Raw genomic sequence first — 17,185 nt, 5'->3', positions numbered from 1 at the left:
GCCGATGAATTGCACGGACTGTTTCTCCTAAACTTGGTGGTGGCAGTATTTGTCCGTCGTCTTCAGTTGGCGGGACCTCAAACTCGCCGATGTTCTGGTTGTTCAGTAGCTCATCAAAGTACTCAACCCATCGCTCTAATATGCCCATTCTGTCGGAAATCAGATTTCCCTCTTTGTCTCGGCAGGATGAGCATCGAGGTGTATAAGGCTTCATCCTGCTGACTTGTTGGTAAAACTTGCGCGCCTGGTGCGGTTGCTCCCTGTACTTTTCTAGTTCACAGACTTGTTGGTTCTCAAAGGCTTCCTTTTTCCGTCTATGAAGTCGCTTCTCCGCTCGACGGAGTTCGTGATAAGTCTCTGCGCGTGCCCTAAACGCAACTAATAAACGAAGTCTGGAAACAACTGAAGGACTTTATCATAGCGGTCGGAAAGACCTCGTTGATAATGAACGCAAGCTTCTTCTTCTTTTTCTTCAGCCTTTGTCCCGTTCACAAGCGGGATCGGTTCGTCGCGATCGGTTTCTCTATTTACCTCTATCGAATGCCTGATCTGGGTGTAATATCGTGGCTTTTAAGTTTCCATCCAGCGTATAAAACCACCGTTGTTTCGGCCGGCCTTTTGGTCGTTTACCATCGGCTTCGATGTTCAGCCCAATCTTGGCAAGTGAATTCTTGTTAGCACCAATTGCGTGACCATACCATCGAAAACGCCTTCGTCTCCATTACCGCAAGACGGCGTTCACTGAAATTGAAATTGAATTGAATTGAAAAAATCACCTTAGAAGATTATCTGGCCTGGATCAATGTATATACCAGTGGTAATAAAGTATGTGGGCGGAAAACTTAATTCATCAATTAGTGTTGAAAAAGTGTGGCGATATGATTTTCAAGAAGCTAAATAATTATCCTATCTGCGGTCATAAATCATAGCTGATCGGCGCTTGAGTGTTGTCAACCAAAAGATCCTACTTTGGCGTATCAAAATTCTCCCACTCAAAATGAAGAGGAAGATTGGCACCCTGTATGACAATGGGCCATTACAGTGCTTCCATAATAACAAAACACTTGCCCCCCTAATTAGAGCATTAAGAATATGTTGGGAGTAGCGAACTGAACAACCTTGGATAGAGACCGAGGCGTTTGATGTTTTTGGTAGTGAAGAGGCATCAGTTGTAGTGCTATTCATGATGATAATGAGTTTTTGGCTCACTTACATTTATAACAGCAGGAGTACAAGATTCCGGGTTTCTATGGTAGCTCGGAAAGACCTCTAATCTACCTTAGTTAACGATTTATGTGACGGTAATACTCAACAACTAGACTAATTATAAAGAGATAACAGGATGGTAAGGAGACTTTTAAGTATTCTGTGGAACATTTATAAGGGCTATTCAATATACTATAGTTGAGCTAATAGCACGCTGCGGCCTCAACATCAAACCTAAGCGCCGAGAAAGTTTTAACATCAACATGGAAAGATCTAAGCTACCGTTTTCGAATATTTAGCAGGAACGTAATTGTAGATCTTCAACTAGGACAGTGAACTTGTCGTCAATCTGGCAAAACAAAGAGTCATGGGTGTCTCGTTTGAATCCCTTGACATAGCAGTCCTCGTCAAGGAGTTATGTATTTTAAACGATATTACATTCTCGAACCACAGGCGAACATATTTTATAATATGTAGGTTCGCTTCGCACCGCCTCGCTCAATTTTGGAATTTTCAGTTTGTATGCAATTAAGTATGAAGATGGGGAAACTATCTAAATACCTTTATTTTGAATTTTAGCGCAACCCCTGTTTGTCCGATGCAAACATAAAGAAAATTTCGGATGGGTTTTTTTCGGAGCTACATTTTTCAAGTTGTTTGAACTCATAACTCGAAGAAATTTTGACTGATCTAGACTCCATTGCCGATTACTTATCTTACCGTGGTGAGGTCCTATAGGGACAAGAGGGGAGGCCTAATGTTAAGCAGTAAGCCCAAGTGGGACTACCGTGCCGAGGGTTGAATGCTCATAGAGGCTAAGAAGTGGCTGTGAATGGTGAACTCAGGATGTCAGGCGACCCTCAATTTTAACTAGTCTTGTCTCGACAAAAAGAGGCGCTGCCAAAATTGACTTACTTTCCCCGGTAAAACTAGCGCCAAGGGCGTAAATTATGAATAATCACAAAACAAAAAACCTAAAAGAAAACAAAAACTGGAACTAGATTTCGATCGTGATGATCCAAACCTCAGTAAAGGGGCAACCCTGAGCTCATCGCCACCTGCTGAGACCAAAGTCTTCCCCACGGGTAAGTATCTGCCCTTGGAAAGCAACCACCTTCAGGCAAACGGTCGCCGGGCAATTCATAACCTACGAGCTGTGCCAAGGTTGAAGGTAAAGGAGAATCTGGGGCACCTGTGGCTAATGGCAATTTGAAACAGCAGCGGTCCCCAGATGATACCAACTCTTTAACACAAACGGCAGCAAAGAGGGCCGTTACGTTACATATGTCGGCTCCTAAAACTATTGAAGAGGACGTACAACCCACGGCATCTTCATCTGAAGCGTAGATGGGATGTGATACTCCTCAAATAAATTTGCACATTGTAAAGCGGCGACTACAGTTATCAGCCGTCGGATCAATAGCTACAAGACATTTATATACCTCATGCAAGAATCATGGGTGGGAGAGACTAGGAATTAAGATTCCGAAATGCATTTGGGTAATTAACCCACTTTCTTCATTGCGGCCAACAAAAGGTTATCGACATCACGGTGGCATCCCATGACATTGCGGTTCTTGTCGGAGAGTGGAGAGTACACTCTCAAGGGCGCGTTGATTTCGTAATGGGCATGAATCACTCTATTTTAGAATTTAGAGTTGAGAAAACAACCCAGGTGATCACAACTAGCATAAGAGAGACTTTCGATGAGAACTGTCCAGTCAACGCCATGGTCGAATTGGGATTTGGCAAAACAGAGAAGATTACAAGGGTCCTCCTCAATCGTATTCTGAAGTCTGATTCAACTGCTGGCCGGAATCGATACACAGAAGCTCAGAAAAGTCTAAAGATGTGTAAGCAGGTAAAATGGACGTTGAAATCGTTCCATAGATATAAGTTCACCGGATGGCACCATTCCTGCTCTAGTAATAGAGAGAACGGATGCCCCGACTCTATATATATATACCATGCATACTTAGAATACGTTTATATTCCAATTAACTGCCGTGGTGTTAAGGTGGTATTTATTGCCAGACTAGGGGAACCCATCTGCAAGGGCACAAAAGTGATCAGTCTAATTTTTCCTTGTTACTAGAGGGACTGCAAAGACTAGTAAATCGGTTGATAAGGGATTCATACCTAAGTGGCTATCACACTATAGGCCTATACCTACGAAAGAGGCAAACTCACCAATTTTGATGTTTGTTTGCTTCGACTAGTGGCCGAGACTGAATTTTTCTAACAGCAGGAAGTTGCTGGCGCAAATTGAACGGCTTGGTTGCCTAAGTATTACTGGAGCAATGAGTACTATGCCGACCGCGGCATCCGAAATCTACCACCTCCCGGCGCAAATAGTCTCAATACCATTTTCGTGTGCAGGGACGGCTAATCATACGATCATCCGTCCATCTGGTGGTTCTAATACTGGGTTTTCAGATTCTTTGTTTAGTTTGGAATTAATGGGATTACAGATCTAATAAACAGGGAAGACGGATCAAGCACATGGCTGCTCTCGGAACATCCGATTATGGAACTGGCTTTGTCCTTCTATCCTTCGGAAGAATAACGATCATATTCCAGGCTAAGATATATGCCATTTCATCAGAAGCAGAAAAATATTTCCGACAAAAACAGCGGGGTCACATCCTTCGAGTCTGCTGTGACAGTTGGGCAGCGTTATGCACTAAACGGCAACAACATATCAAGCCAGTTCGTGAGGAGTTACTACCAGTTGCTGCTGAAACTTAGTTGACTAAACGAAACGTTCCTAATGTGGGTGGCAGGATACTCAAAAGTCGCTGGTAAAGAAGAATCTTGCAGACTGGTCGCCAAAGGATCTGGAACCACAATGGTATAGTCAAATCCACTTAAAAGAGAAAAATTGGAGCGATTGACCCAGCCGAATGGAAAAATTTGAACTCTTGCAGTAGGCAAAAATCTTTGTGAAAGAATCCGGGGTCATTAGAGCCGTATTTTTTTTGTCGCTTATGAAGTGAACCATGAAAACACTAGTAGGGTTTTTCATAGGACACTGCTCCTAAAACTACCACATAGGAAAAATTGAGGCGGTGGTCTTGGCTGGGGTGGAGACGAAGACGAAGACATCTTTGAAGAATGTTCCAGATTCGCAAATACCTGCAAAAGCAGCGGCAAAAAGCGGAATTCCTAATAGAACCCCTGAGTGCTTGGAGCTGCGACTCCCCCCACTAAACTAAACTATATTTCACCCGTATTAAAGATAACCTTCTTTATCAAAGCGTTATGTTTCAACACCGTTATTGTGTATCTTTACACTTTCCTTGTTACATGAGTGGATTCAAGTAACGTAGCATACCGTAACACATTCAGGTTGTAAAGATTGAAGTATATCGGATAACCCACACTCATTGCTCTTTATGGTATCTCAACGACTTTGCTGGACTAAGTATCAGATGATAGATACATTTGAACTGGTTAGCAAATATGTTACAATATTTTGAAGTATGCCATGGTCTTGTCTGCCCTTTACATGCAATTCCTGACATATCACGTGCCTTATGTAATATCTAACACGTGTTTCTGCCCATCATTACAATATTTTTTATAAAGTCGACGTAAGTTCCCAAAAAACAGATCAATTTCTGCACGATATTTTTGCAACTTTATGGTTTTCCTCCAATTGCAAACAATAGACACAACAGAGAAGAATTCACGTGTCCCTATCCGTCCAAAAAACAGAAACCATCTTGTAACTAAGACTGATGGATGATATGGTTGCTGTTTTTCTTTTCTTGGCACAGAAAGGATGCTTTTAACGCTTCCGGAACTTGAAAAGAACAAGACAGCATTCATCACAGAATTCCTTTCAAACTCTTTTTTATGAGTATTTCTATGGGCTGATGACACCGAAAAGATTTCGTCGTGGTAAGGATGAAAGAAGGATTTCTAGTTTTTATGTATTCGGAAGATGTAGATAATGCCCACCTGAGGAAAAATGATGGAATCGGATTTATGGCAGAGAAAAAAATTGATAAAATTTCGTAATATTATTTTAACAGGGACCATTTTGCGATTATCGGAATAAATTTCTTGTTCCTTACTTTATGGTGAAGATGCCAGTTCACGAGGGTTTGGGAATTTGAAAGGCTTCTTTAAGGGCCTTCTATTCATTTAGGAGAAAATGGTACTCCAAAAATTCGGGAAATTTTTCATCGACCGTATTTTTTAGCTTATCATCGTCATCCTCAAGTACACTTTCGAATTGTTCATCCTTCAATCAGAGGACAGGGTCGTTATCTGGCAATAGCTTTTGTTTGAAAACTTGACCTAGTTTCTTGTCGTCATCGTTAGGTACCATTTTTCATTTTCTTATTATTCTGGAGTAAAAACATACCGTTATTTCATGGTCTCCATATTCATGGTTTAGCAGTTAGGAATTGTCTCTTTATTTTTTTTTCTCCAGAAAGTTTCCTTTAAATAAATCTAATTGTTTGTGCTTTCGAAAACTATCATACTTGATCATCACTCTCTATTATCCCTTAAACGTGATCGGTGGGCTACTTTTGAGATCGTATCTTATCTTAGCTAGCAGCTGGGAACTATAATATCTTTGCCGTTTATATGAAATTCAAAGTCATGGTATTTTATATAGGATACTCTTAGGAAATGTATCTTTTCAATGAATGGAGACGTGCACAGTGTTAGTAATATGAGAGGATAGTGCCTGCTTGTGTTATTAGACAAAGTAGACGCTTTGAATAATATATATATGTTGCTAATTTAATGAAATTGGAATTTTTAGGAGGATTGGATTTGTTTCCCAAGGAAGCCTTTGGTGTAATTATAATATTATTTTCTGGAGTGAATGAGTACGTGAGATGTTAAAGGCTGTGGGCGTGTTAATTGATTAAATATATTTTGTTTGGTGTATCGAAATTCTTTGGGCATTTGCTTACTCTGAAGACGAACAAATTACGTCGTAGGGGTCTTTCTTTAAATTGCCTAAAACGAATATCATAGAATTTATGCTGTATTTCAGGTGAACTTAAGCTGCATGAGAAAAAATGTGTCAGAAATGAAACAATAGTGAAAAAAGTAGATTTCACTAGGAAAACCGTTTCTGAGGAAAGCGAAATATCCACTACCAATAGTGAAAGTTGAAATGATTACTTGTGTTTTCTGTATTCGAAATATTCTTGGTCGGAAAGGAATTTACAAATTTACAAATCTTATAACCGTCCCATCGGAACCCATTCCAGAAAGAATCAAAATGTAAATCAAAATACCATGAATAAAAAAATGAAGTCAGTTACCTTACCACCCCGGAAGTAGCAATCGAAATTTTTCTTTGATATCATCAGGTACGTAAACATGGTCTATAGGGTCCTTGGTCCTACCAGAATCATGTTCGACCACGGAGAAATCTGTGGAAGACATGCTCTTCACTTCAGTGGGAGACCTGTCCCCAGTGTCTAAGACACTGTCAGCCAGGAAGGAGAGTAAAGCAACTCCCTTAATGAGAGGAACTGATAGCCGACTATGGCTGACCCGTCGGTGACACTACTTCTTTCAGAAAATGGAAGAGGAACGCTCGGCGGAAGGAAACTGCAGCCCAAAGGAGAGGAAACTATAGGCTTAATCTTTCCTATCAAAACCTTCCTTTCACTTCTACCAGGGAAAGCTGGTGATGTGGACGCATGCATGCACTCCGGACACCGTGAACCTAGGAAGGCTCCCAGCCGATGACAGTGGAAGGTATTGCGAAAGATGGCGAAACTTCTTGGGAATGAGGATATGGGCATTGCTACATCACCAAAGGTGGCAATATCCAGAGAAATCAGATACAATGAAGGGGAACTTTCAATAGAAGGTGAGAATAAACTGCTAATCCCGGTAAGAACTACAACAGCCGCTGCAGACTCTTCCGTTAGCGGCGTTTTTCACAATAGCCTGCACATATGTCTACAAACATAAAGGTTTGGCAAACTAATGTGCAGCATGCCAAACCTTTTTTTATCTATTGCCATAAAGGCTGGCAAATGTTAGGACGGCCCTTGTATTATATATTTATGGTACCAGAGCCATGGGTTCGTTTTAATAAAAACTGTGGTACTGGATCGGTAAAGTGAACTAGGATCTTCTTCGATGAGAGATTCTCGAGATCAAACGCCTGCGTCCTGATGTCGAAATTATTAAAGCAGGCATGATGAAACAATTCTGCTCCCAGAACCTAGTCCCGAGTAACTTACAATAGCAGGTTAATAGTAAGAGGAGAAATGTCATCATTGCCTCTGCTTACTTAAGCTATGAGCTTTGTGTCCTCCACCGACGCAAAAACTCAAGGATCTGGTAGTGTATGCAGACTTAAGTGGCCTTAAACTCTTAATAGGCTGTAATGCGAACAGTCAGCGTATTTGTTTGGGCGATAGCAAATGCAATTCTGGAGGCAGGAAGAACGTGGGATGTACCCCTATTTTATTATTATTCTATTAAGGGAAAGTCGCACCGCTTCCTTGAAGAAATATTGCGCCCCTTTTACTGGTTATAGTGTACCTATTGATCATAGTATCTCTAGCAGGCCTATAACCGTTGTGAACTTTAGTATGTTCCCTACTTCCAGATCTTTCAGCTTTGCATCTGGTATTAAGTGTTTTCCCAGATGCCTCGATCTGCTTTATACAAGTGCCGGACATTGTCCCAGGATGTGTATAGAGGTTTCGTCCTTCTCCTCACAAAACCTGCAGGCAGTGTCCTTAGATATCCCTAGCTTCCCTAGGTGATAGTTCAGCCGACAATGACCAGTGAGAATTCCCATTATGATTCGGAGGTTCTTTTTGGTGAGGTTTAAGCGATGCTTTGTGCGCATAGGTTCGTATCCCCCAATAAGCACCCTGGACTGCTCCATCCTTGGTAGGCCCGCCCAGTATAGTTGCCTCAACCGTTCCTCTTCATTTCTTAGATTCATAGCCATGAAACCGTTTCCGATTCCAGAGATGGGTTCTGGGCCGTGTAAAGGCGTCCCTGCTCCCTTCTTGGCTAGTTCGTCCGCTTCCTCGTTGCCTTCCAACCCAGCATGGCTTGGAACCGAGAGTATCCAGACCTTGTTGTACGAGTTGACTGTATTCAGTTTCTCAAGGCATTCTCATACCAATTTAGAGTTCACCTGGTTGAATCTAAGTGCCTTGATCGCTGCTTGGATGTCGGTGTGAATGTTCTACCCCCTGTAGTTCCTTTGGAGGTTAAATGAGGCACATCTGTCTATGGCGAATATTTCCGCCTGAAGTATGCTTGTGTACCTGCCCATTGGCTCCAAGTACATTTTCCTTTGACCAATAACACCGGCACCCACTCTGCTGTGAGGGATCCGTCAGTGTACCAAGTAGTCAGTTCCGAATCGATGATTAGGTATAACGTTGCTGTCTGCTAAGATTGCCAATAGCTTCTGGAGTATAAGTTTTTCGAATACTTTCGATATTTTAGGAAGAACTCTTATCGGTCTATACGATTTGACTTGACAGGCATCCTTCCCATGTTTTAGAATCATTGTTCTGATTGCATTCATCCATTCCATTCTGAGTTTGCTGATCAATGCGAGATATTTCGTTAGTCGGAGAAATTCAGTTCAAGGAACCAGGAGGGTGCGAGTGCTCAAAGGCTTGGCGTCTACCCCCCCTCACACACACAAAGATCAGGGGAAAAAACAGGGATCCAAACGCAAGTATTTCTAATCGAGTAAATATATTAAATCGCATAAAACTGACTGCTGCCTAAGGCGGGTGCACTCTTATAAAGTGACTCTCGTTGCGGCCGCAAGAACCCATTCTGCGTTCAGTGCGGAAGTTCGATGGTAAAAAGTCTTTATTTTTCATATTTACTCAATCCTGATGTTTCGATTCTCTTTTCTCTGCATGTCGCCGATAGAGACACTAAAGGATATTTTTGTTGATAGTGCTACTAGCGGAAAGCGTATTTGAGCTGCGAGAGCCATGTATGTGACTTAGGCGACGATAGTATAAAATTGGTTCACAGAATATCACAGATTCAAAACTTACTTGAGCTCTCTTTATTTTTTTTAATTTCGCCATTTTATTTACTTAACATGTTAGATAAAGGAGGAGGATTTGGGGTATTGCATTTTGTACTATTTGCGGCACAATAAAAATAAAATGCTGAGATCAGGTAAAGAGATAAATTAATACGGTTGGAGTTACTCCACTATTCTAAATCCTACTTGACCTCTCATGATGACAGGTCCCGTAACACGTCAACCAAGAAAACGAAAATATCTTTACAAAAAAATTACGTTGATTGAAAAACTTCGGAGATCCTAGGGCGTTCATTTCAATCGACGCGGCAAAACGAGTCGGGTCCAGTCGAGAAATGAGCAAGGCTTCTTGACGCATGAGTAAAAGTTGCTTCAGGTATTAGCGTAACCTGGATGAAGTGGCGTTCCACAACTGATGTTCCTTGTGATTCACGTATCAATGAATGTTTCAAAGTTAAAATTTACCAGAGGGTCGTTCGCCCTACTGTTCTCTGTGACTCTGAGTGTTGAACGACCATAAACACACAATGAGGGGCGTCTTGCAATAGTGGAGGTGAAAATTTTCTGTTGGACTAATGGCGTAACACGCCTTGATCACATCGGAAACGAGGATATCCATGATGGATTTAGGTTTGTACCGATCGTGAAAAGATTGCCACAGATGCATGTTCAATGGTATGGTCACGTAATTTGCGCTAAGGAGAATTCACTTGCCAAGAGTGGTCTAAACATCGACATCGATAATAAGCGACCAAAAGGCTGGCCGAATAACGGTGGCTTGATACGCTGGATGGTGATTTGGAGAAATCGTGACTATATTCAGACTATATAAAATAATGCGCAGTTAATGATAAAATAAAATGCGCAGTTACCACCACCTGATTCCGTTTTTTCAACGGGACAAAGGCTAAGGAGAAAGGAAAGGCTAAGAAAAGAAAGAAAAGAATACAAGATGACTTAGGGAGGCAACTTTCCTTTACTATAATTGCCTCAATAAAAGCGGAACTTCCAGTGTCTATACTCATTTTATTTGAGGACTAGATGATATATAAATGCATCATCATGATTTTTTTCAAACCTGTGGTAGGTAGTTTCTGAGCATGGGTCCTTGGTGCAGTTCTCAACCCCCATTGCCCCTAAGCCTGTACAAATTACGCCAAAACTGAAACCCCTTTAGTAATAATTGGGATATTTCATTTGGTCTCCCATTTATGTGACTTCTTCAGATGAATATAGGTCCACAATGACGTTATGAGCAGTGATGGTCACAGACAGACAAGTAATTGGAGCGACCTTGTTAACTTCAGATTCCAAATAATCAAACCATCAAACATTTGAGTGTTTCGAGAAATTTTTCGTCAGCTGGTTTCGATCGAAAATTAATCGATATCCAGTTCCGTATTTGTGCACGCAGTCGATGATGCCCCTAGCAATAGAGGTGATATTTGAATGCATGGTGTCCGCCCCTGTGAATTTATCGTTTTTGTGCAGGCGAAGTTTAAGGTTTGCCGTTGACACATAGTTCCGGGGGCACATAACGTAACGTAATTAAGCAAATTACCATTAAGCTGCAAGCAAAGAGTAATAAAGTTTGTCCTCAGTAAGATCTGTGAAGGTCTTCAGTTGAAAGGCCACTTTAAAGTTCAAGGTCCTCCAGGAGAGGTTCAGAAGAAAATGAGATATCAAATATCCACTAACTAATAGGAATTTTTCAAAAATTCTACGGGAGCGAAATATGGCAGTAGTTAAGGAGGATTGTGCATCAGGGAAGCAATGAGACCAGGTGGAACCGGAATTCGCCTAAGGGTATTTGCGAGGCTCCTAAATAGCTGTATTCGGAAAATAATCGACATCCCTCTTTGCGTGTGTGTTTGGGAAGCCTCTTTGAACTCAATGTAAAATGATGTCTTCCACTAAATGGGCGAGGGTCCACAGTCCCAACATCTACATCAATTTTCGCGTCGATAGGTATACTCTTTTCTGAGCAAGGCGGGAGATTGGATAGCCTATGCGGAGTTGTCAGAATACCTATTAGACGCGTACCTTCGGGACTATAAGGGAATTTTCTGCAACTAACAGAACTCTGGGTGGTACGTTGGAGTATGCACCAAGAAGACTATATACAGGAGGTTCGTTTCCAGGGCATTGCTTAAATTGTATGGTGGGAAAAAGTAATTGCATATGTTCGACCTTCTTCGGTCACTTACACGAGAAAGATTCCGCGCATTTATGCTGGTGTTAGTGCCTTGTATGTAATGCGGTCACATGGTTGCGAGCCACATGAGATGCCAATTAGTTACCTACCTTGCGAATACGCAGTAACATTCGGTTCCCCATAGACACTTGATTTGATTTTCCTGTGTTTCGTCTTCTTCATAAGCACATACACGCATCTGGTAGTGTACGAGCAACGGCCTGCTTTTGCGTGGGTGGAGTAAGTGGAAGGAAAATGATAACTGACGAACAAAAATATATGTGGTAAGAACACACAGGAATCCGAGAAATCGTTAATGCGTGAACATTGGTTGACAGGGATTGAATTCCTGGAAAATATCTACGCATCAGTTGGCAACTGATAATGCCTATAGTAACCATCAACATCAACTTGTGCACGGAGTTCATTTTAGTACAATGTCGAGATAGGTGAGTGGAGGTAGCACGCGCCAAATCAGAGAAAACACTTGTTTTAGTCTAGTTAGGACATGCGCATAGGAAACTATTTTTGAAAGTGTCCGGAACTTTCGCAGGGTTTTTGTTGCTTGCAGAGAAATTCAAAGAAGAGATCTTTATTAGCCTTCGCAGTACTTTTGTAGGGTATTGCTAAACTGTGACCTAGAGAAAATCGCCGCTATGGGCTCAGCTATCTCCAACCAATGTCTTCTCGATCTTCAATGAAGTTTGTGTGCACTCTTTATGTTTGGGAGATATGTCTAGATTTGTAAAAGGTTTTGGGTGGTGTAGTCAGAAAGCCCTCATAATACATAGCAGATGTTACTACCAAATAATTCTAGGATGAACTTAATGCTGGTTTCCACTTTATTTCCTAAAAATTTAATAATCTATTATTATGCACGTCCTTATTGCTTGGATAGCATATAGGGGCAGTATCCAGATTTTCTTCTAGATTTTTCGGTTGGGTAGTTTCCTAGAATGCGCCATGAAATAAGTGAATTAATTTCCTGCCTTTGCACCCTTGTTTTATAAATAATGTTAAAAATAATACCGCCTTTCGAAAGTACTAATCAAAACTTTTTATTTAATATCACCTGTGCTCATGTTTGGTAAAAAAAATGTGGTGTCCTTTTTTCGACATGTTCTCAAATCCGCGGAAGGAAGATTTACCAAATTGCTGTTGGCGCCAAATACTGCAATGCACTGGAACAGAAAAATTAAATTAATCCAACGTCAACATTTGAAGAGTTGTTCAGCATTTGCATTTCCAGAGCACTGCCCAAGTTAACCCTGCAGGAATCTTTGGAATGATTTACAGATCACGGGTTATACTGTTGAAGTCAAAGTATAAACGTCAAAAAGGCTGCTCCTGTTCTTTGGTGGGACTGACTCTTGTTAGTTCTTTGTGCAAGTGTAACTTACCTTAGCACTTAAATGGGGATTATCTCAATATTTTATTGCAAGTAGGGAGGTTGTGGCAAATCCCCGATTTTCCAAAGGGGGAGGTTGTCAGGATGTTCATCGAAAACGAAGGATCAGCAAACTTTCGTAGAGGAGGACGCACGTGCATTCAGTTTTTCATCACATAGGAGTTATTCTCTCTTGTGGATGCCATAAAACACTTGAAAGATAATAGTAGTAACTGCAGTAATTCAAGAATAACTACTGAAACAGGATATGAGGTTCCAACAGGATATGAGGAAATACAACTTAGGGCCCACAAGGCGAGCCCAATAAGGCCTTCAAACTCGCAGTAGAGGCAGGGCGGACACTTTTACCAAGTTGTATGGACTATGTATTGAAGAGGACATCTGAGCATTATGGGAATGGCAGAAATTTTTGTTGATGTCTAGTAAACTTCGGGCGAACCATCCTCATAGTGTGCTATATATTTTGTAAGCGCTACGAGAAAGCGATGACATGGGCTGTAGAACATATGCTGTTCATTCACTCCTTAGGGCATCCATTCAAACTTTTTTTTGTGTTTAGTTTCTAATGAGAATATACTTCAATTTCATTATCGTCATATTTAATGCTGGGTAGGTGATAGCGCTGGGGCAACCATGATGATCGGATCTCGGATCCGGAGCGTAGTAACTATCTGTCGCGCTGCAATAAACGCTTCGAGCGTCTGAAAGTTTTTCAGATTAACAGTCTTCCGTCTTCCTATTGAAATCATGTGTGTATGTCAAAAATATATCAAATTCGGCCAACTGGGACCAAATATTGGTTATCATTACAAAACATCTTAAGCATGTCGAGTTAAATAAGTTCCTACAGTATACTCATCGCAAAGCCAATACATAACCTAAGTGAGGACGATGGCCACCGCAATGGGGAATTGTCTATAGAGCCGGAATTTCCTGAGGGGCTCGGTATTGAAACGCAACGCGAAATAACCAACTCTAAGGGTATACGAGATGACGTTGCCTAATTTCTATCCGAGCCCAAACTTTCTCTTTACGTCTTTGTTCATACTGTATCCTGATACAGGCTTTGCATCATTGACTTAAAATTTTGATGTTTAATTGTAGAAAGATATCTCCTTCTCTCCCCGGATTTTTCTGCCGATAATAGGATCAAGTAAACTTATCTGCTTCTTTGCTTCTTGGTAACAACCTTTATATTTTATCAGGAGTTTCAGAGAAGTTTGTTTTCTTCCTCAATTAGCTTGCACCATTGTTTTCTAGCTGACCAGTACCTTACTTGTTTCACCTAAGCCAGGGATTACTCGTACTCGGTCCCTTTAACATCCTTTCTATCATTGCAAATAGAAAAGTGTAGCGAGTAAATCACAGCGGTGGTTTGTAATTATTCATTTTCTTTGGACAGGACAGAAATCTTATATTGAATTTGTTCTAAAAAACTACAGACATTGCTGTTTCTAGTGCTTGTACGTTTTCTAAATTCCCTAATTCACTCTATTCATGCGGTTAATTAAATTCAAATCCGTTTTCTCTTTGTTTTCCTATTTACTGGTTTATTTATTGTGACCGCACTTGAGCTCAAGCTTTTCCTTTTCCAGATTTTCCCCATAAACTCTTCATTATTATGTACGCTTCCGTATAAACAAATGATAATCGCCCCATTATTATCTTAGAAAGTTAATTCCAATAATAGATTGTAAAACCCGAGAAGAAAACAACTGAAGTTTTAATGACTTCTTATTTATTAGGTGATAAGTACCCTCCTCCTTCCGCCCAGCCCTCCAAGGAGTAAGGAATTTCCGATTGAATAGAAGTGAATATTAAGCTCTTTATAATTAGTCTTCTTAGAATACGAGGAAGCCGATCAGTTATAAAATTGAAGAAAAAGAGACTAGACGTAATCAATACCATCTAAAAACCACTAACAATGATGAGCAAATAATTGTTAAAATGGGAGAATTAGGCCAGGGGCAAGTATTTTCCTATTTGTTAAAAAGGAAAAAGGTGTTTTAGTGTTTCTAATTAGCGGGAATGATCCCATTATGTATTAGAGTGCGGCGAACTAGTTTAGAAATAAATTTGATAATTGCCATGTACCGCTTGGCTAAGATTAGATTTCCGCCCAAATTCTCGTAATAGGATTTGACTACTCTGGAAGTCATTGCTCTTTTCTTCTCCTTCAATACAAATGATTCATCCTGTCTCAGCTTTTATGACACATCCTTGCTGTTTCTCATAATCGAGAAAATTTTCATAATCTTTGACTGTGTTCTTATCTTCCTTTTCGAAGTTTTTTTCGAATCTTATAATAGTCCTTGAGACCTCTTGAAACGTTTCAATGATTAAAGATTTCATCAAATTTCTTCTTCTTCAATGTCAAAATATGTACACCGGCCCAATGTCAAATATAATAAGGAGAACTTTCAAAAGCATCAAAGCAGTTACTAATTGAAAATATCCATTCATAAGGCTTCAATGACATTTGAAAGGATGAAGATATCTTGCCAACATTGGCTTCCGATGAGGCATTCTATCAAAGTGTAATACGTATATTTGTAAGAACGTGGGAATATACTTCGAAGAGGGGTCTTATTGAATTTATTGTTTGTATTCTGTTGAAAAGATGACTTGAATTGACAATTTTAACAGGATAAATGGGCTCTTTATTCAAATTTTAGATGCCATCGCGAAGCATTGCAATTGAGAAATTGTTGAAATATATCATGTGGAATATGGATAATGGGGGTTTTGATAGACAGCGTTCTTTAATGGGATTATTCTTTACAGTTTCCTTTCTTTATTTCAATCGAAATATTCAAATCATTAGTTGGGTTGAAAAATACTATAGTTCAGAAAGAATTTTTTCGTTCATCCCTATTGACTTTTGTAATACTAAATTATGGGCCGAGATATGGTGGATTAATCCAAATAATTCGGTAACTTTTGAGGCACCGAATTTCATACATACTTAACGTTATTTGAGATGTAACAATAAAAGTAAAAATGTAGTGAAATTGTGAATTCACTCTTTTGTGCGCCGCACAGAGTCGCAAAATTTCCACTACTTTTCCCCATATCCTAGTCCCTTTCGCTTGAATAGGAGAAAATCCTAGTTCCTTTACTCCATTTTTGAAATCGGTTCATCTATTTGTCGGTGTGTCTATCTATTGGCCTTTTGGGGGGAGGGGGTGTGTTAATCTTCTAGACCCCTAATTGACCCGGTATGCCCCGTGGGTCCTCCTATTACATCACGGGGCGTAGTTAATTTACTTTAGACAGGTTTACTTTCTTCTGTGCACGGTGTTCGTAATCTTGAAGTCTTCCACTGCTTGAAGTTCACCCTGGATCATTGCGATTGAGGAGTCAATCGCAGTCCAATCCTCCTGACAGGCTACCGGTCTCCAGACACAAATTTCCGGTGATAACATTTCACCCAGAGTTTCCTCTAAGTTTCTCATTTTCCCACAAACCGGGGCAATTGTAAGAATATATGCGCTGAGTCCTCCGGAACCCCAATCAAGTGAGGTGCCCAATTTAAATCTATACAGGTATTGACGGTATCCACGTTGGTCGGTGAGAAACTGGGGGAGATTATAATATGTCTTACCATGCTTTCTATCAAGTCACTCAGTGATGGTAGTGATCAATCTATGTATCCAATGACACTTTTCTGAGAGATCCAATCACCCATGCCATGTAGTTAGAGATCTTTCCCTTTCTGCTTTTTTTGCTTCCGATAAAGGAGAGATGGACTTTATGTTACATGTGATCGCAATCTCGTCGGCTACAATGTCAATCGGCAACATTCTGGAGATGACGAATTTAGCATAATTTTAGATGGTCCTGAAGGTAGAACACCCCGTTAAGGCTGTTCCTCTGTAGCCTGTACTCTGTTTGTTAGCAATAAATGAGATCTGCAATGCCTTTCCCAAAACTGGGACTGCATATAGCAAGGTGGAACTTACCATCCTGGCTATAAGCAGCCTGCAAGCATGCCGCGGCCCTTCTACATTCGAATTCATTCTTCATACTGTCGGTGAATGCATCCATCATCCCTCACAAGTATTTTTTTATTAGCTTAGAAGTGATGATGGAACACTCAATTCTAATGTGAGCGAAATTTTCCTTTCGGCGCTTGGTTATAGGGGCCAGCCATTCGTCGCCGGGGACTTTTGCTTTTTCATGTGCTACCCTCTCCATGGATTGCATTTTTGGCTATTGAGCCGGATTTTATCCGCAACCTGACGGTTATGGTATAGCATATAGATTTCGTCGTTATGTAGTCTACGGAATCGTCCATCCTCATATAGGTGTACAAAAATTCTTCGGAGGATTCTTCTCTCGAACGCGGCCAAGA

Source organism: Hermetia illucens, chromosome 5 (assembly GCF_905115235.1).
Source record: "Hermetia illucens chromosome 5, iHerIll2.2.curated.20191125, whole genome shotgun sequence".
Lineage (NCBI taxonomy): Eukaryota > Metazoa > Arthropoda > Insecta > Diptera > Stratiomyidae > Hermetia > Hermetia illucens.
Note: the sequence above shows the minus strand (reverse complement) of the source record.